This window comes from Lepidothrix coronata, unplaced genomic scaffold, assembly GCF_001604755.1.
Source record: "Lepidothrix coronata isolate B3197 unplaced genomic scaffold, Lepidothrix_coronata-1.0 Scaffold69, whole genome shotgun sequence".
NCBI classification, from domain to species: Eukaryota; Metazoa; Chordata; class Aves; order Passeriformes; family Pipridae; genus Lepidothrix; species Lepidothrix coronata.
The window spans coordinates 2,595,591-2,616,434 of NW_016690249.1; the positions used below are offsets into that span (position 1 = coordinate 2,595,591).

General features: G+C 40.1%; 1 long non-coding RNA gene across 1 annotated transcript; it reads left to right on the top strand.

Moving 5' to 3' along the window:
* The first annotated feature begins 92 nt into the window (after positions 1-92).
* LOC108499125 lies at positions 93-19,020 on the top strand. The gene is made up of 3 exons (XR_001875432.1): positions 93-201; positions 635-709; positions 18,823-19,020. It is a non-coding gene; the product is annotated as an uncharacterized LOC108499125 (long non-coding RNA).
* Positions 19,021-20,844: the final 1,824 nt, after the last annotated feature.

A 20,844-nucleotide genomic window follows, 5' to 3' on the forward strand; every position in this document is an offset into this window, starting at 1 on the left:
CATGAGGAAGCTGCAGACCATTATGAGGTCTCCCCTCAGTCTTCTCTTCTTCAGGCTGAACAGACCAAGTGACGTCAGCTGCTCCTCATACAGCTTCCCCTCCAGACCCTTCACCATCCTTGTGGCCCTCGTTTGAATGCTTTCTGAGAGCTTAATGCCTTTTTTATATTGTGGCACCCAAAACTGCACAAGGCACCTGAGGTGAGGCTGCACCAGCACACAGCGGAGAAAGACAACCACCTCCTTTGACTGTCTGGCAATATGCTGATACACCCCAGGACACGGTTACTTAAGTGTTTGCATTCACCAGAAAAATCAGGCAGGCTGTTAAATTATTTTCTTGTCTCAGTTTCATAACTCGGTGGTTCTGGTTTTGAAGTAGTTCAAATACATCCCCTGCTGTGTGATGTGCAATGTTGAAGTGGTGAGGCAACCAGAGGTGAGCAGCCCTGTGTTGCAGAGCCAGCCAAGGTACAGCCATCACTGGCGAGTGGGAAAGCTCTAATTCAGCCTGGTGTCTGGTCTTTGGTGGAGTTTTTTTCCTTGTTTCATGTGTGGAGATCACTGCTAGAAAAGTTAGCTTAATTCTCTGAGAAGTGAAAGTGCTTTCATGATCTGTGTTGCCACCCCACAGGGAACACAAGTTTGGCAAGATGAGATCGACTGAATATGATGCAGTGAAAAAAGAGACTGCCAGTGCTTGAGGAAGGTGAGGGCTGATCTGCGGGCTTCACAGTGGACATGGTATGGGATACAAAATGATGGTGGCTTTCAGATCTTTTATCAATTTTCCTGAAATTGCCTCAGCTGTTACAATGTGCAGCTCGATTAACTGTCACACCTTTCTAGAGAGAAAATACATTTATTTCTTTTAAATAAATTGTGAACTAAAACCCAGACAAAAATTCCTTAAAGGTGTGAAATGCTGATGGATGATGTTATTTGAAGTCTGAAAGTCAGAGGATGTATGCTTCTCTCTGCTACCTGGCATGAGATGGTCGTGTTGGGAAGGGGCAAATTGCTTGCACTGGAACAGAGCCTTTCCTCCTCCTCCTCTATTCCATGAGCAGTCAGCATGGCAGCTGTAGTTGGGCGCCTTCATGCCCTCTCAGGCAGAAGTGCAACCCATAACAGAGGGAAGAGGGCACAAGCTGAGGAGCATGACACTGCCTGGCTACAGCATGTTGCCTCTTCTCCTGCCATGTATTGGTGGCCTGGCACTGCTTGAGGCTGTGCTCAGAGGTGCTGTCATGCCCCTGCTCTTATGGTGGTATCAGATGGGGAAGACCAGGACAGTGCACCAAACCATCTCTGTCTCCGTGACTACTCCTCTGGTTTCATCAGCTCAAACCCCTCATGATGACACCCTTCAGTGCTTCCTGAGACCCAGGATGGCCATTCCTTCTGTGCTGCAGCTGACAGAGCTCTGCTGCTCAGGCTTCTCTGATTTGTTTCTTATGGTAAATTACTGACATAGGAGAAGTTGAATAATTCACTGGATTGACTGCAAACTTCATTAGAATTTAAAAATTATCTAATTCCATATCATTTTGGCTTTCCTCCTTTGTTTCAGATCTGGCCAACCTGGCATAGGAGAGTGGGCAGTTGCCTGAGGCTGTGATGGGGTTTGGGTCAGGGTGGTTGGTACCTGCAGGAAGCACTGTGCATGCTGGCCATGTGTTCCATTGTACTGCTGTAGGGGCTGTGGGTGTGCATCAAGCCCACAATGGAAATGCTCTGGATTAAAAATGGAAACAATTTTTTCCAAGGCAAACTTTTCCCAGTCTCTGTCTTTTCATGGTTCCAGTTCACAGTGTGGTCCCACAGACATTGTGTCACAACTGATAAAAATGAGTTGCACCACATAGGTGGGAAGGGGTAGGAACTTCCTAAGCCTGTTTTTTTCTCAAAGAGCAGTATATTCGTTAATTTTACTTCAGCCGGGGGAATAGGTCAGTGTCAAACAGTTTATAGCAGATCTCCTCCTCTCCTATACCTTGCACAATCACTGACTCCAATGTCAAGTGAGTATTAAATACTAGTGTAGTGTATGGTGTAACTGATTGTATAAAGGCAAATCAAATGAAAATCAGACCCAAAGTTACCTCCTCCCTCTTCCTGGTACCTTGCTCAGAAAAGTTACAGTTTAGATTTTTTTTTTTTTTTTTTTTGAGAGAGAGAGAGTGGGGGGGAGAGTGACTGTCAAAACTTTAAACATCTTGAAGAATTGAAGATCGGTAAAATCCTCCATCCTGAACTATAGAGATGCTACTGTCTTTGGCTGATGGTGCCTTCATCTTCTTTTCTGTGCAAAGCAGCAGCAACTTGCAAATAAATACATGTTAGTGTTTATTTTGTCTTACCGAGAAGAGATGGCCTACATTTCTACATTTTAAATGTCAAGGAAAGGCCCAAACAAATGAAGGAGAAATCGCTCATCTAGCAAAGCTACTGGTCCACACATGCTGGAATAGGAAATGGAGCTAGGGAAGATTGGTTACAGTATCAGCCTTGGGTTCAATACAGAGAATTGTCTTTCAGATAGTGATTTATGGCCCATAAACACATGGTGCACTTGACTAGTGTCTGTCTATTTCCAGGTAATAGCATGAGCGAATGAAACAGTCAAAAAACTTCCATGTGCTTTTCCAGCACATTTTTGCCTACCAGGAGTCCTTACAGTTGACAGGGATGTTTGCAACGGGCAAGGGCAATTTCTCAAGCTATGGTTAGTGAAGGAGATAGCTCACAGAATTCTCTCTGCCTTGAGCTGCAGCTCCAGCTGTGGGGAGGTTGAGAATATGAAGTTGCTGATTAATGATGTTTTCAGCAGAAGATGCATTTTCAGCACAGATTTTTTTTTTAAAAGCCCCAACATTTATTTATTCCTTCCTTTACTATGTGATAATCTATGCAGTTAACGTTGAACTTCAAAACCACTTTCATGCTTTAAGGGAGAGGTGTCAAATAACGCTGTAGAGAGGTGTTTTTCCATCTGTTTGTACTGTGTTTTTATGTTACTTTTTGTGGGGCTTTTTTTTTTTGTAATCCAAGCTATTTCCGAACTGGATATTTCAGAACTGTGGGATCTGTTGCTACATACTTTTTGCCTTTGGAGATTATTTGTCTGAATCCTTATAGTCTAGTGAAAAGCTGAAAAGAAAGTCTCACCAGCAGCAAAATAAGTAGTGATCTGAGATAAACTCTGCAGGTGGAGCAGCTCAGGGTATAGCACACTCAAAAGAGGTCCTGGGGAAGAGGACCTGTGCAATGCTGGTAGTGCTGTCACAAGGAGCATGCAGTAAGTTTTTTGTTGTAATGTGTGCATCCCACAGTAATTTCTGTTCCTCAAAAAAGTTGTCCCTTTCCATGCTGTCATCTAACAAATGCCCAGGAGGAGGCTGTTACTTTATACTGATTGTCTGTGATAGTGACCACAGGATGTGAACACTGTGGAAACCTCCAAAGGATCTGTGAAGCAGGTGATTATTTTTTCTGTCCTTCTCCTATGCTGGTGTCATGTTGGGGTCTGGCATGCTCACAAAGATCTCCAGTCATAGAGTGTTCCCTATATTTTACTCTTGTGCCATTCTTACTGCTGCATAGTTTTTCCTCAACTGTTCCCTGGGTCTTCTATTCTGAAAGTTAAGTGCATTTGTTTTTCTTTGTCCGGCACAAAGTCTGTTCGCCTTCACTTTGCAGCATCCTTTTACATACTCGAGAGTTTTATTTTTCTCTCAGCCTTCTCTTTAGGCTAACCAATCCCATTTCATTCAGTTTTTTTGTCATATGACATGCTTTACAGATCTCTGATCATTCCTATTACTCTGCCTGTTCAGCTGCTCCTGAATCACACTGCCCATGACCTTCTGCATCTTGAGGCTACAGTTCTATTTTTATAATCAAGCATGATGATGTCTTTTCCACAACAGAAAGGACGTTGTTGATTCAATTTCATCTCTTGCTCTCGATCTGAGTGATCCTAAGATCACTCTAGCACAGTGACTGTGTAACTAATGTTTTCCCATTTTGGATTTGCTAATGATCATTCCTGACTGGGTACAGCAAATTGCATTTGCCTCTAGAGAGGATCTTTTTTTGTTTTAAAGTGCATCTTCAATTTGTCAGAAAGCTCTGAGCTTTGTCCTCTGCTGCTATGTTACCAAGGAAGAGTGTCCTGTTTAACCTTTCTGCAAATGCGTTAATATTGTTTGTCAGTGTACTTTGTGTTTGGGAGACATTTCCCTTTCCCACTGGGAGAGGAGCTGACTACTTCTGTCCTGCTCAGCTGTTTTTTTTGATAGTGTTAAGGTCCTTTGGAAATCTGCAGTGTGCCACATGGTAACTATTCACAACCTGCAAGCTGTGCTGTCAATTGTTAGTAGTCACCAAACTATTTACTAACCAAAATGTCTTGCAATAGCCAACTACTTAACAGTCAAAAGATAGAACTAAGCAACCTCCAGACAGCAAAAGACAATGAATGTTATCCTCAGGCAGGCACATAAACCAGATCAGCTTAATCATCTCTGAAAGTGCTCATTCCTCAGAACTGCCTTAACATGGAGCATTGGGTGACTGTCTCAGACACAGGCGTGGCACAGATGAATCCTAGCCCATCTTTTTGGTGGTCATTTTACTCAGTAGAGTGAAAAAGGCTCATGAAGAACTTAATTTTTCAGTGATCTGTGAAGAGGGCTGTGTTTCTGATTGTGTTACTATAATTAGTGTAATAAACTATCAACTAGGGGAAGTTACTGCCTTCTTTCAAATCTGCAACTGTAGACTTGAAATCAATACATTTGTTAGTTCTCCTTACTCTGAAAAAGAATGATCTATTCAGCAGAACAACCACCAAAGTCTTTCTGTGGACTTCAGAGTAAACTGAGTCAGTTTGCAATAAGGTTCTTCAGCAGAAGAAAGGGACATGTTCATATAAGGAGAGGAAATTGCTTCATGAGCAACATTAAACATGGTTCTCTGATGCTTATTTGGTAAAACCAAGTTGTATTAGTGTAGCTCACTGTTCTTGTTGATATTACTGTTGTATGCATTTCCCTGGTGTGCATTCTATACTTAGGAATGGAAATTAGTAACACCCTACATCATGAACATTCTGATTTCAATGTAATGGCTCAAGAACTGTGTATATAATGTATATAGAATAACCTAATAATGCAATAATACCATAATGATAGAATATATTTTATATATATATGTATGTGTGTGTGTGTGTGTGTGTGAATATATCTCCCTCAGAACTTTTCCTATATTTAGATTTTCTTACCATCTGTAGCATTGTGTTGGAGTAATCCTGCTGGGAAATGCTCAGGCACTGCCTTATTGACTGTATAATTTTTTTCTTGGTACTACACTCACTATTCACTGACCACAGCAGCAGTAAGCTTTCCACTCAACACGATTCACTAGAGGATCTTGTTTTCCTTTTGTGATCAGTTCCTCAGGAGTCTAGAAGCTGCAAGGAGAGATGCTTTGAAACTTGGTTTTCTTTTTGTTAGAGCGTTGTGCCTGTCATATTCACAGCAGTCAATATCAGCAGATTTCCAGACCTGTCTATGTTGTTTTCAGTCCTCATGCTACTGGGAGATGTGAGACCCTGTGAAACAACAGAAGTGAAAATATTTATCTGTAATAGTCATAAAGCTATATAAAAATAAAATGGCTTTTAACAGGGATGTCTGACTAATTTGAGAACAGAAAAACTCTCCATAGGCTAACTAAAATTGTTCCCAAGAACTACTGATGTTATTATGTTTTTGTATTTTGCTTTGTAGAGAGCTTAAAGACTCTGTGACACAAGGTACTCTATAAGTATTAGGTTTTGCCACTGATTTCTACAGGGATGATGCATCATTTAGCAAAACTTCATCCATTATAGCTATAAGATATTTCAAGGAATTGTATGTGAAGTGTAAAGGCTTGAATCTGTTTGTTATCCAGTTCTTGCACAATGACTGCAAAATCCTCTTTGACCTTGAAAAACCCTGAGTTTGTGTTTTCAGCTGAAGCTGTCAGTATCAAGGTTGGGGGATATGCGGGTGGGATAGTAGTCCACATGAAAACTTGCACTGTTCAGAGCCTGATGATTAGATCATTTCAACAAGAAAAAGAAGTCACTGATATCTGACATCTTCATTGTAATGTTAAGAAATGAGGGAGAACATCAGCCCATACAGGTGATTAACCTTCCCTGCTCCCCAAGGGCTGGCTGCTCATCAGCAAGGTCAAAGGCAGATGATGGCCCAGCCTGAGAAATCTGACCCTGTCACCACTTGAACTCTGTGTGTTAGATAAATGTACTTTTGGGAACGCAATGGTTTTTATTCTCCACTGAAGCATGCATGCTGTTCACATTTGATCCTGGGCAACTGGCTCTAGGTGGCCCTGCTCGGGGAAGGTGGCTGGACTAGATGACATCCAGAGGTTCCTTCCAACCTTAGCTCTTCTGTGGTTACTAATTACTCCTTACTAATTTTTCCCTGAACCTAGGGCATTTTGATTCAATACTTAATAAGAGTTTCTTCTAGCATCAGACTGGTATTATACCACACTTTGTGTTTGCATGCTACAATGTGCACAGTGGGTGTCATGTTGCTTATGGCGCTGTGACTTTTACTAAATGTGCGACAAATGCTGTGCAATAGGAAATACTGAAAACCTCATAGTGCTTATCAGCTTAACAAGCTAAAATATATTTAATGATGTTATTTTTTCTTTTTATCTGTGCTTGTTCATTTGCAAAATGCGATCATTTGCAATTGCCCTGCCTATTGTTAGCTGAAGTTGATTCTGCTGAGTATTGAACTCAAATAATTTGAGAGTGTTATTCAATACAATGCCTGCCTTATTAGTTTCATTTTAATGTGTTGGACATCTTCATAGAGAGCTTGTCTTAGTGGCCATTACAGGGGAAGATCAGTTTCCAAACAAGCTGCAGTGATGCAAGCTACATTTTCTGAGAAAAAGAGAGAAAAACAATTTAGGAAAATATATAGCTTGTCAATCTGTGCTTTTTCTAGTCTATGATGTGAAGGGTCTTTCAAAGACTGAACATATCACGTATCAGTTGGTATAAACAGGTCATGCTGCATGCCATGAATTTTAGATTGTGTGTCATTTTCATTTATTTTTCTGTATTTTGAATGCATCCCTGAAGTTTAAGCATGAAAAAAATCGAGTGGAAAAAGCCTAGTGGATTTATCACCCAGCAGGTATTTGTGACAGCTCTTGCCACAGGGATTATAACTCTTGTCACTTTCTCCTTTACATCGGGCTACACAGCCTGGGAATTTAAAATGCCAGCTAATGAGGGATTAGAGACGTGCAATTTTTAGAACCCTTATACTGTCAGGAAAAAAAATAATAGTAGGTTTCCTCTGTCATTCACACTAAACTGATCTAAATTAGATGGAGAGACTGTAGTGAAGGACACGTCAGTTTAAAACTCTTATTTTCATGTCAACTATGTGGCATTTCCTGGCCAACCTCTTTGCCTCCCATGAGGAATGACAAGGCAAATTCAGTTCTAGAGGTGGCTGAGAGGATATTTGATTGCTTTTTGAACTGCAGTCTAAGACACAGCACAAGGTGTGGTCTGTATATGCACCACTGTGCTTGTTAAATACGGGCTTTAGGCTCTCCCTATGCAGAGTTCCATAGTGGCAAGGATTGCAGAGTTTGCTGTTCATGGTTCCAATTGATCCTAAAAAGGTCTGAGAGATGTACCTTGCCAAACAGCGAAGGAGATGNAGAGACAGCTCTGGCTGGAGTTGTGCAGAATGAGTACAGCTGGTTTCACCCACACAACTGTGAAATCAACTCTTCACATTTCCAGGATGCAGGAGGGAAATGTATACTAACTGTGCTTCTGCTTTTGAAAACAGTCTAATGCCTATATTATTTCTTGTGTGTTTTCCCAGCACTCTCTTTAGAGGATTGATGTTGAATGTTATGAAGAGGTTTGGATGTAGTAAGAGTTAAAATGCATAAAAGCATGAAGATGTTATTTTAAAAGAGCTCATCTTCCACACTGGTAAAGAACAGTGTTTTTAGCAAAGGAGCCAAAAAAAGGCCTAGTAGCAGTGGCAAAGGGCAAACTACTTTGACCTTGAATTCATATATCATCTGTAATATCATGATTCAAGCAAGTAGGATAAATAACTCCATGCCCTTTGGACACAGACTGCTGTGCACGGTGGGTACTTTCCAGCTATGCGGATATTCTGTCCAATCTCCTCAGAGACACAGAGACTTTGGGCCGAGGTCAAACCCTCTTACAAACACAGTTGAGACTTCTTCTTTGGTATTCATCTATTTTAGATGACATTTGTACTAATTTATCTTTTTTAAAGTCTGTTCAGCTGGACTACTGCCTACATCTGGAGTGAGGAAAGGAGTTACAAAAGAGTGCTCTGAACAGACAGATAAGCAAGCCCAGTCACCAAAAGCAGAACCCCTTTGACAACTTCAGCATTTTCAAGCACTGATTACTGGCAGTGACAATCACTTCTAATGTACTCTCTGCCTGTAGGTATTGACGTGTTTGTTCTGATTCTCAGTCTTTGTTTAGGGTTTATTACTGTGATCACTTTTTCTGTTGTAGGTTTGCTCATCAGCAGTTTAATTACAAAGACAGTTCTCTCCTAAATGTCAGCTTGCTATATTTTTTCTGTCCCTGTAGCCATTAATGCCTTTGTACTGATTCATGGGCATGGTTTTATGTAGTAGACCTTGCTATCAACCTTGACGTCAATATTATTTGTCCTTCTCATTTAAAATAGGAAAAAAAAAGACCTCCTGTTTTTTCTGTGATGCACAAATGTTTGTGTCACGCTTATGTATGCATTTTACAGTTGTGTATGAGGAAGATATATATTCGTGAAAATGGGGGACGTTTATTTTGATGAATGGCAGTATGTTGCTTAGTGACACATCAGGTCATATCACATTGTCACTAAGCAACTACATGTAATCTGACAACATTATGAATCCTTTTTCATGTGTTTACTGATTTCTTAGAAGTGCAAGTATTTTTTGCCCTGACCACTAGTAATTAACTGTAAAATTCTATTTAATGCTTTTATTTTCACTGGTTCTGTGGTTGTTATTTAAAGTGTCCTCAGTTTGTCACCATTGTTCTCATCTCAGATATCCCAGAAGGCAACACTCTTAGTTGCTGCAAATGTGAATTACAGCTAAGTGAAAATAAAAATATTATCTTTTTTGTCATGTTAGGTTTTGTACTCTTCTAGCTTTCATCACTTGCACTAATCATTGACAGTAATTCACTGTGTCAATTCATTTATCAAATTACAAAGGTATTTTTAGCTTGGGTCATGGTTTGTTAGGTAAAAATAATTGTGCTTTCATAAGATCCAGACTGAAAAGGAACTAGTGAATCAGTAGATGATGCAGGTGGCTAAAGAAGTTACTACTGTGGTCCACTTGGTCCTTCTTTCAGGCCACCCCTTCTCAAAATTTGGAAGATATTTTTCTGATAAGAGCATTTTCCTTTTCATACAAGCACCAGGCCACGTGCTTTTTGGAGTGCAAGCTTGACTCAGGTGCTACTCAGTCTTTTGAGTGTCCTCCTGCAGAAACATTTTGTGACTCACAGGAGTGACTCCACTGTATAGCCATCAATTGGCTTCAAACCTTTTGAAAATACGAATTATTTGGTAGGAAAGCTAATATAGCTCTAACTTGCTCAGAAATTTCCAATTGTCTGCCTCTGCCTTCCTTTGTGCTGTCCTGAGCATAAGGATGACAAAAGTGCTGTTCTGTGTTGGAGGGAGACTTTCATGGGGATGCTTACCTCCCTTTCATAGCTTGTGGGTTTTATAGAGCCACCTTGGCTTTTATCTAATGTGACAGGGAAAAGTTGAGAAACAAAAGTGAATGTCTCATGTTTGGGGTCCTCTTGGGTCACTTGGTCAGAATACACTTGCTCATCTTAACTGAGGCTAAGAATAAGGTAAATATTAATTTCAGGTGGCATGCTGATGAACCATGCATGGAATAGGGATGTGGCTAAAAAGAGAATTGCTGCCTTCCAGTAAAAAAAAAAAAAGATTAATAAAAGTTTTGAAGGGCAGGAGTAACCATTAACTAAGCTGGCACCCTCCCAGCCTTTGCTTGCACAATTTCAGTGTGGTGCAATCTTGGTTCTGGTCAGGCTTTCTGAACATTACTGGAGTATAAATGTCACTCAATTACAAATCAGGCAGCTCCTGCCTGCTTAAAAGTAGAATCTGCTGTCCTAAAAGAAGACAGAAAAATTCCCTTGAAACCAGGGCAATTTCATATTTCTTTAAAATGTGCAGGCATTGGCAGTACCCTCAAATGGTGCCATCTGTGTGGGCGATAGGCAGTATATTTGTATTAGTAGCTGCCAACATGATTTCAGTGCTGTGGTCTATACTGCTTATCTTGCATATTCATATGGACTGCTGTGTGAAGCTGATCCAGGCAAAGCGTGCCTGCTGTGCCGCCTTCACATCTCCCCCACCTTCCTGCATCTGGGTCCTCTGCTGCAGGCTGTGAAGATGAGGGGTGGTGGCAATTGCCTTGAGTGTAACTTGGGGGAGGAATGGAGGGAGCAGCAGGGACCAGGCAGGGAGCACCATCAGCTCCGATGGGTGACAAACCTGTCCAGCAGCCTCGCTAACCCTGCTCTGAAAAGGTTAATGATTACAAGAGGGTTGGTGTCATATGTTGCAGGGAAAAGTGTTGAGAATGCGTCAAACAGCACAGTGGGGCAGCACTTTCCACATGGTCCCAGGGCAGTCACTGCTTCTGCGTCCTCCCTGACCCCTGCAACAGCATTGCAGAAGAGCTCATTAGGGTTTGACTTGCTTAGTGAAGCACAACCAACAGCTTCTTGTGACGAGGTACCTCTTTTTATGCATCCCCTCCCTTAAAAAACACTATCAATACAGAATTGCTTGTTGTGTCTCATGACATCTTTTACAAGACCATGTTAGCTATGCTATACCTCTCTTAAAAAAAAAAAGAAAGAAAGAAAAGAAATTTATTCAGCAGGTAAACCTTGCTATGCAAAAAGCTATAAATCTGAGGGTACTGTGTCTTTCCCCATGGATTGGCGGGGAAATCTAGTGTAACCATGCTCGACTTGTCACACCCTCTCCTTTCTGCTTTACCCACTTTCTCTTCTTTTCAAACAATGAAAAGTGAAATCCTGACTCATTTTAAAAATCATGTTTTAAAATATCTCCTTAGATAGGCTCTGTTGAGCTCCATTTACCAAAGTCCTATGTTGCATACTTATCCCTTCTCAATTTAACCCACTGATTTCAAGAGTCTTCAAGGAAGTATAAACTCTTGTAACTTATATGGTGTAACCTGATGCAATTCATGTGTGGTAGGAAGCTCTAAATTGTTCTGTCATGGATTCATTTTTACATCCATCTCTAGAGTTCAGAATATACATGTTGAGGTGGGAGGGCAGGCAGTCCAGACTTTGCTCTTTTACACCTGTAATAAGTCAGAAGGGATTGGGTTGGACTCAAAGGGGTTGTATTGGATGGGATGGGATTGGACTAGACTGGACTGGACTGGATGTGGTTGTATTGGATTAGATGAGACTGAGAGTACACATCTATCTTAAAATAGTAGAGTTTGTTCTAGAAAAGGAACAGAAATGCAGAAGCAGCTGTGTCAGCTGTAATCCAGTTCAGTAGATGCCTGACTGATGGAAAATGCTGCCAGGTCATGACACACAAATAGTGCACTTGGGAAGTGAGTAAGAAAATTCTGGGTGCAATTCTGGTTCCTGAGGCTTGCTGTCTACATTGATAATATTAAATCAGTGTCAGGCCACAGCCTCCAGAACCTGTAATCACCCATTGTGCTGGGCACATTCCTTACCACCATTTTGGCCAGGGCTGACTTGAACTGTCTTAGCCAGGTCCAGATTTAGTGTGGGCTAGGGATGATTCCCAGCAGGCTGCCTGTCTGACACCCAATCATTGTTGAGGCCAAGAGAGTGGTAGGGTGGCTGTGGGCTGCCCCAGGGCCAAGGAAATGTCCCATGAACATTTAATTTGCTGGATTGGATACAGTTATGGTGTTGGAAGCACACCTGGTTTCTTGAAATAATTTGCAGATTTGATGTGATCACCATTGTAATTAACATTGGTTGCAAACTCCTTTGCATTTTCTGGCTCTTATACACTGAAAATGGCTGTCACCATCCATCTTTCAAGAAGGAGCAACACTTCGATGAACTGATCGGGCCAGATGCAACAACAACTGTCATGAAAGACAAGCAATCTGCCAAGCTCCTTCTTGGACTTGATGGGAGAAGTTGTTTCTAGAAGACTCTCCAGTGTAGGTTTACACAAGGGGTTTTATTTCTTTTTGGACTGCTGTGAAAGTTTAAATAAAATGTTCCTTTTACAAACAGCTTTCTGGCCAGGGGCACAAGTTTCTAGCATATACTAAAAAAAAATCAGTCAGTGGAGTTTTATCACTTCTCCTGGGGTTTTGTACTGAAGATCATTGAAAAACATTTAAGAAGTAATAGCAGAAAAGAAAGAGGTGGTCTATTTGCTTCAGTAGCAGAAAGAATTGCGTGAATCCCTCTGTGTGTGCTTAAGGATGGTCTGGTGCCTCTGTCTAAATTCACCCTGGAGCAGAGATTTTCCTCTGTTCGAACAACTTCATACGTGGATGGAGGAGGAAGAAATTGGGCAGATCAGCAAAGGACCATTACTTGATTAATAAGACAATAGTGGTTGCAGTGTTTAAATTGTGTTAGCCATCACCTATTCAGGAACTAGATGTGTTGGTCAGCCAACAACAGCTGCGTGCTGCCTATGGGCATTTGATTTTCAGGTGCGAAAGCAGCTCCCTCTGGGATTGCTAATTTGCAAAAGGTTTTCTGTGAAATATATCACTGTGAATGACATGTAGAGATTTTGAGGAAAGTGTATCTATTTTAATCCAGTTTTTTGTTGTATTTTTGTGAGTTCAAAACCCTTTTACACCTTTAGTGTCACAGTTTTTGCTTGAGGTTATCCTTTACCCTGGAAGAAAAAAGCCAATCAAAAGAGTCAGGCTGAAGTCCCAAAGCTTTCTGTCCTGTTCTCAAATCTTTGCAAAAACTAAATTGCCTCTCAGATGTATCACCTTTCTGTTACAATTGCTAGGAAATACATTTTCATTTAATTTCTAAGAACTGATAGCTAATGGAGATTAATTGAATAAGACAGAAGCAATTAATTGAAGCATCCAAGAATTCAGAGGTCTGTGAGAGCAAGAATGTTGGCTGTAGCTGTTAACATTTTGTAAAGTTGCAATTAGGATAAGACAGAATTATACAAATTCAAAAATATAAACTTCTTGGAACAGCAGATAATTTTTTTAATCCATACACAACTGAAAAACGACTTTTTGATATAACCACTCAGGAGGGATGACTTCCCATCTCCTGTGTGCGTGGACAACAATCCACAGTCACGTGGACTCTGATCTTTAGTGGTAATTGCTGTTTGTGTCAAACCCAGAGCTGTTTTTGCAGCATCATTAAGCTTCCTAGGCTGTGGCCAGCAAGCTTCCAAGGGTGGAAAGGTCTTAAAGGCTAGGAAGGCTCTGTCTCCACACCTTGCCTTTAATAAGGAATGTGGTGGGGGGATAGTGCTGAGAGATGAACATGCTCCATGTCCTTCCCTACCCAACAAACCTGCTTATGAGGAAAGCCAGTGCTTTGGTCTGGGAAGTAGCAGCACTGCCTGTAATGTCCATATCTGTGATGCCCCTTCTTCCAGCAGCGTCCCAAAGGAGAGACTCCAGCACAGCAGCACTGCAGTGCTACTTCTGTCTCTTAATGTCTCCTGGTGGGTCTGATGGGCAAGATGAATCCTGCCACTGTCTCCCTATGCGGTGTATATGAAGGCCAGTTAATCTGCCTGATTAGCTCAGTTGAGAGTCTGAGGTTAGGAAAATCTCCTGTTGCAGGATATTCTCACAGCAGTGACTTCTTGAGGCGAGGAGAAAGCCATAAACCACTGAGTCTTGTCCCACTGTCAGTCTTGCGAGTGTCTGGGTTCAATGAAACTGCATCAATAACAAGCAACATGAACCTCTTTAAATCTGTGTCTTTGCTTTGTGGAGTTAATGGGTACATATTGTTGAAACTCAGAGTATTTCAGTGACAGGAAGAGGGACAAAATCAGCCTCACTTATGGTAGCTTAGCTTTGGATAGGTAGTACATTTATTGCTTCCAGGTGTTTATGCATTCCCAGTTCATGGATGTTTGACTGCTCAGCAATCAGGTTTAGAGCTCCTCAATTTGGTATTTTAAGATAAATCATCATTGATTTTGGATGTAATAGTCCATAAATCTGAATACTGAGAATCTGTTTTGGAAAAACTGTAAGACATCCTTGTAAGTGGAGCCAGTAATTTGACAGCCATGCTGAGCTGTGCATCCCATAGACCATTGTAATAGAAGACAGATACATAAAGGAAAGAAACATGAATCAGGGTAAAGTACTGAAATTTGAACGGGGTCCATGACAAGGAATGGTGGTGAAGTGTTACTGGAGGGCTGAATTTAAATCTTGCTTTGGTTTCATCACAGGCCCTATTTGTGCCATGAAATAGCTGACCAATACAGCCCAGTAGAGATCCGGAGTTGGTGTAATAGAAGATTTGTAAGCTAAAAGTCCTGAGCACTGGAAAACCTCCATGGACACCATCTTTAATGCACACTTGGCACTTGCTAGTATTGGTACAGCAAATGACCCACTCAAGGAAAATAAATGGGGACTAGAATTAAAATCATGTCTTATGTGAACCAGTGGATAACCTGAGTAATCTCAAACATAGAACAGGAGAAGGCAGTCTAGTCATGCAAGAGTAGCTCATGTTTTAAGACAACTGTCAAGGTCTGACAATAATTGATTCCCCCTTTATTGGAAAGAGGAGCCCTCCCTTGATGTATCTGAAAGGTTTGAAAAAAGGAGCAAGGTAGATTCTTCTCCCAGCTGCGTGCCTCTGTTGCTAGGAATTATTTGCTCTCTGTCACCTTTGAATGCTCATTTTTATCTTATTGTATGAATATTTGGTTCTTTTAATTCTGAAAGGGTACAAATTTGGTATGACAAAGGGAAGGGGAAAGTACTTGAGGAAGTCTCTTCAACAACTTATCTTGCACACATGGTCAGAAACTACTTGCTGTGCTGTACTGAGACCTGTGAATTCCCACTGCTGCATTGTGGAGGCAGAAACTGGGAGTTCTCAGTCCTTCTCTCCATTGACCTCAATTTCAGATGGAACTGTTCCATTCTTAGGTCGCATGGAGCTAACTGATATCTATGGTGATGCCATGTATAGGCTGTTTATTTCTAGAGGATAGTGGGAAAACAGCCTATTATATATTAAGTACTTCTGACTTTCCAGATTTTTTAACATATATTAATATATTTTTTTCTTGCAAGTGCATGTATGATTTTATAAGTATGTAATTGTATCCACAAAACTCCAAGGTATACTTTCATTTGTAATCTAAAAGTAAATACTTAATGTAAAATGTGATATTTTTGTATTTTTTAACAAATAGAAGTCATTATATATTTTCTGCTAAAAAAACAGATAAAAGTCCCAAGATTTCATCACAGTGTTTGCTTTACAAGCAATGCAATAATGGCAGTCAAACTATGCCCTACACAGCAAGCATCCACATATGTCTCTTAAAGAAATAGCGTCATGTTGGGTTTTTAAACAGTGTGGGAAGGGCAGATACTCACTAATTTTCCATGCCAACCTTCGTATTCAGCTTATTTACTGATAACTCCCTTATTATACTGTTGAGGTTAGAGAACACTTCAAACATCTTACTGCTTTCCCAGAATTTAGCCCCAAGTGTGGCTGGAAGTTTCAGTGCAGTGGTATGCTCTGGAGGATTTCTTTCCCATCTCCTTGCAGATGAAGTTTGGCAGCATGCACCAAGAACAGCCTTGTCATTTATGCCATTGGCATTATTGATTTCAGTCTTAGCTTTAAAACAGAACTGAAATACTGTGGAAATATAAAAAGTTAGGAAGGCTTATTTTCCTCTCTGCTGGGTGAAAAGACTGTCTCCCAGTTTGAGAACGCACAGCCTAGTAGTCTCATCTGTGGTCTAAAGCGGGTCTGCGGAGGTCAGGAGACTCCTGCAAGTCCTGTCAAGTCCTCTAAACAACTTAAGTTACATCATGGTAAAGTGTGTGGTGAAACTCAAACTGCTCTCCATAGGTCCACAAAGAAAATGTAAATTTCCAAAATTGATGAGAAAGGATGGGCTCATGGCAATGGCAGTGCACTTCAGCACGGTAGTGTTGAGTTTTCTCCTCTTTTAGTAGGGACTTCATGTAAAACCACAAATAATTGCCTGTGTAATTTAGCATTGGTAACAAATGTAGCCTTCCAGTACCTAAAGCGGATGTGCAGGAAAGCTGGAGAAGGACTTTTCACCAGGGCATTTAGTGACAGGACAAGAGGTAATGACTTTAAACTGAAAGAGGGCAGGTTTAGCTTAGATACTAGGAAGAAATTTCTTACTCAGAGGGTGACAAGACACAGGAACAAGTGGCCCAGAGAAGTCATGGATGCCCCAATCCTGGAAATATTCAAGGCCAGGCTGGATGGGGATTTAAGCCACCTGGTCTAGTGGAAGGTGTCCCTGCCCATGGTGGGGAGGTTGCAACTAAATTGTCTCTAACATTCCTTTCAACTCAAGACATTCTATGATTCGATGAATTTCTATAGATTTCGTAGTCTTTAGTAACCCACACACAAAATAGGACAAAATAGTACTGCTTGTCTCCTGGCCTTTGTCTGTTTTACTGATTTAAACTGAAAGCCTTCAGAGCTGGGACCATCTTTGCAATTTGTGTGTACGTGAACTGTCATAAAGGGCTTACAATCTCATCTGTTGCAGACATTGCTGCACCACAAATATTTAACAGTTATTGATAATAATTATTCCTTCATTGACATGCACTGAAACATGGCAAAGACTGTTTTGGGAAAGAAAAGCTTGCTATCACTTGGATGAATTGTTTGTACTGGCCTGCATAACAGTGCAAAGTGGAATTATTCTGCTTTACATGATTGTTCTTGTAATTAAGGAAACTTCAGAACAGCTGCTTATCGTTAATTTGTTTGCTAGTTCAATTTTCTAGAAGAAACAAAGAAAATAAGTTGGGGGAAACTAGAAGATCAAACTGGGCACATTAATTATTTCTCTCTCTTTTCTTTATAACTGAGATATCCTGCATGCCTCAGCAAATTATTGTTGAAGCATCTGAAGTATTAACATAAAAAGCTTTAATTGAAAATATATCTCCTGAGAATTTCAGTTCTTCAGCTGTGGGCTCAGACCTCCAAGATTTTCATACATATTGCTGAAGGCTAGTGCACTGGGACATACAATCTTTAGCAGTGGATGATGCAAGTAATTAATTATTATAAAAAGTACTCGGTTGTCAGATTCCCCTCCCCACTGAGCTTGGTAAAGCACCAAAGCAGATATGTTCTTGCCCCAAAGAGCCTTCTTATTAGAATGAAATATGAGGAGTGAAAGAGATGCCAAAGCTGAGCTGAGCAACGAGGATAATTTTTTTAAGATAATCCTCACAGCATCTTCATTTGCAAATATTTTCAAGTTTTTCTTTATTCTTAATTCTTGGGTTTTCTTAAAGAAGCGAGGCTTATGAAATTGTACCAGTTTTCTCTCTGTAAGCCTGCCTACAGTATCTCAAAGATACCACGTTTCTGAAAGCTTCAGAACTGAGGGAATTTGAAAAGAGCAGAGACCTAGTTTGTGGCCCTTGTAAAGAGAAAGGCGGCAACAGGAGAGACAACCTCAGCATGTAGCTGTTGTGAAATTTACCATAAAAACATATCTCAAAAAAGCTATGCATATTTGGATCGAGTTTTTCAGAAGGGATCAACAGTACATCTGGACATGGAAATATGAAAACTCTTTTAATAATTAAAAACTCAGTGGCCTATTTTTTTGGTCTTATTTTATTTTATTTAGGCTCATAAAATGTTTGGATCCAATCTGAAGTAAAATTTTAAGGGCTGACCTGAAACTTTCAACAGGCTTCCCAGCAAGAGCTGCTGGGTTCAAACAGTGTTGAGAACCCAACTGTTTCAGATGCCCAAATAGACACTGATCTGTTCTGAAAAGTCATTAATTGACCAAACATCCTCATTCACATGAAATGTAGGTCCTCATCCTGGCAGCCTAAAGTCTTTTTTCAATGGCTGTTTTAAAGCCGATTTCTCCCATCTTCCCATTTTCTTCCTCCATTCCTTAGAAGAGCAAATGATAGACATCAGCTCCCTAACTGACATTACTGAAATTATCTTCACATAAAATCTGGATCAGGAAATATTTTCACAGTGGGATTTTGTTCTCATACAGAGGTCTGACCCTCTCTGTATGCTCATAGACAGCAGACATAAGTAAGATTAAAGCCATGCCCTAGATGTTCCAATGATGTTTTTCTCTGTAATTCATGTACTGTAAGGGAATATTTTATGATACCTGAAAAGATAACAGAAAGAGCAGTTGTCAGCCGTCAAAGGATGTTTTTTTTCTAATGAAGTTCCTCAGGAATCAATAGTAGCTGTGCATCTTAGCCAACAATTTTATCAGCATTCTGCAAGTAAACCACAAATAAAATTTCACAGATGATTTGTAATGAAAGGAGGTCAGCCACTTTTAAAAATGTGAAGTACTTGGTGACTGCAGGAAAGGATCACTGTAAAAACGTGTTTTCTTCTAGGGAATTCAAGGCATTGTAGCTTGAAATCAGAGCCATGTGGAAATCATCAAATAGCTGATAAGGAACAACACTGTGATGAAGGCGGCTAAAACAGTTAATAGAGAGTCAACAGGAACGGAAGAATGAGGAGGTGATTTTTGTTTGTATGTGGCATTATTGAGACTGATATGGGAAGGCTGCATCCTCTTGACAGTATTTTTAGAAGATCTGAAAAACTGGAAAGCTCCAGAAAGAATCATGAGGAAAGGACAAAGGGCTTCACTTATCAGCTTCAGCAAGGGACATTTTGGCTAGACTGAAGGAAATTGGTTTTTTTTACAGTGGTAGTAAAAATCTTGGAGGAAGTCCTTTTTTTTTTTTTTGCATTGGATATCTGTCAATATTCTATTGAATGGTAGGATAGACATCTTCAATAAAGTTCAGGGGTTTGTGCTGTGTGACCCCAGAAACAAATCTGATTTCATTCTTCTTGTCTCATGCAGGTATGGATATTTGTAACACCCAGGACACTTTTTATCCACAGACCTTGGAGCACTTCACAAACAATTTTTTTGTTACTTCCTCTGTTTCTCTTTCATAGAAATTGAAATGCAGAGAAATGACAGTTTTCTAGGGGCAGATGTGGGAATAGAGCCCATACTCCCTCAACACCTCTGCCTTGAGGCAATACCATATCTATTGCAGTAGCTTTCACACAGTCATTAGCCTCAGTATTTCCATTTTTTTAAATGAGTGGAGCTCAATTGCCCATTGCACATCAGTACTGGATCACAAAAGGTATCTCACTGCAAAAGGGGTAACATCACTAGTGTGCCAAAAAGATGATTTTCTCTAAAACCAAAAGTGAGCTGGACAGAACTTGTTAGAAGGCAGCAACCAACACAAATGTCAAAGCTCTGATCTAAAGTAGCTGGTAGCTCATAATTATGGTAAATATCCCAATATAATTCCAGCTATGTAGGGTATGAGATGCCAATGAGATCAGTGAAGGTGAGAAGGATTACATTTAAAGGCAAAGACTATGCTTGGCTTTCTTTCTAGTTCTGTTTTTAACCTGTAGTGTAAATGTGAACCAGCCTTTTAACCTTCCTATAGTTGTATTTTCACACTGAAGAAATATGAATAGTATTTCCTAAGTTTTAAGAAGCTCTTTGAAATGCTTCACTTGTAAAGCATCAGAGGTCAGTAATTGTGTTTCTTGTTTGGTTGTATTTTTCCACAATGATCCATAGAGAAGCAGTGAATAATGCAAGGCAGTTAATTATCTTAAATATGTAGCTCATAAATATCTAGAACCAAATAATAAAAGACCTATGGTCTTTATTGAAGACCATAGGAATAATGGAACATGCCACTGTTTTGTATTTGATACATTTATTTTAAAAGAAATGTAGTGGTTTAATTTGTGTATGTGAAGTATGCCTGACATTTTCTGTTGATTTTAAACAGTATGGTATAAAAGAAAAATATTTCTCTTTCTGCTATTTTTGAGACTTCATTTTTTCAATTTTAGATGTGATCGTCGGGGAAACGGTGAAGCTATTTGCTAGAACCATTTTGTTTAGTTGCTATTATAAAAATTCTATCACAATTCACAGCTTTTGTCTATTACAAAAATGTCATTAAAGTCCGTGAGCTTTAAAAGGCATCTGTACTTAAGAAGAAAAAGAAATACCATATGATAGCAAATACAATAACAAAGCACAAAATGGAAATGTAGAGGTACATTATATACTCTTTGCAGTAATGTGCCATAGACTAACGGCTGAATATCCTGAGAGTGAGCTGAAGTTCAACATTTTGAAGATAACTTATCATTTTATGTGATTTTTTCAAAGTAAAATCTTAAAAAAGTACCCAGCAGGCTTATCAAAAATTGGCTTGAAGACTTTATAGGTATCTATAAAGTTCCTTTTGCATTGTAGTCAGCGAACCAGGACAAGACTAAGAAAACAAGTCCAAGACCTGTACATAAAGTGTGTACAAAGTGTGTTTAGCTTCAGTGATTCAGCAGGACTCTGA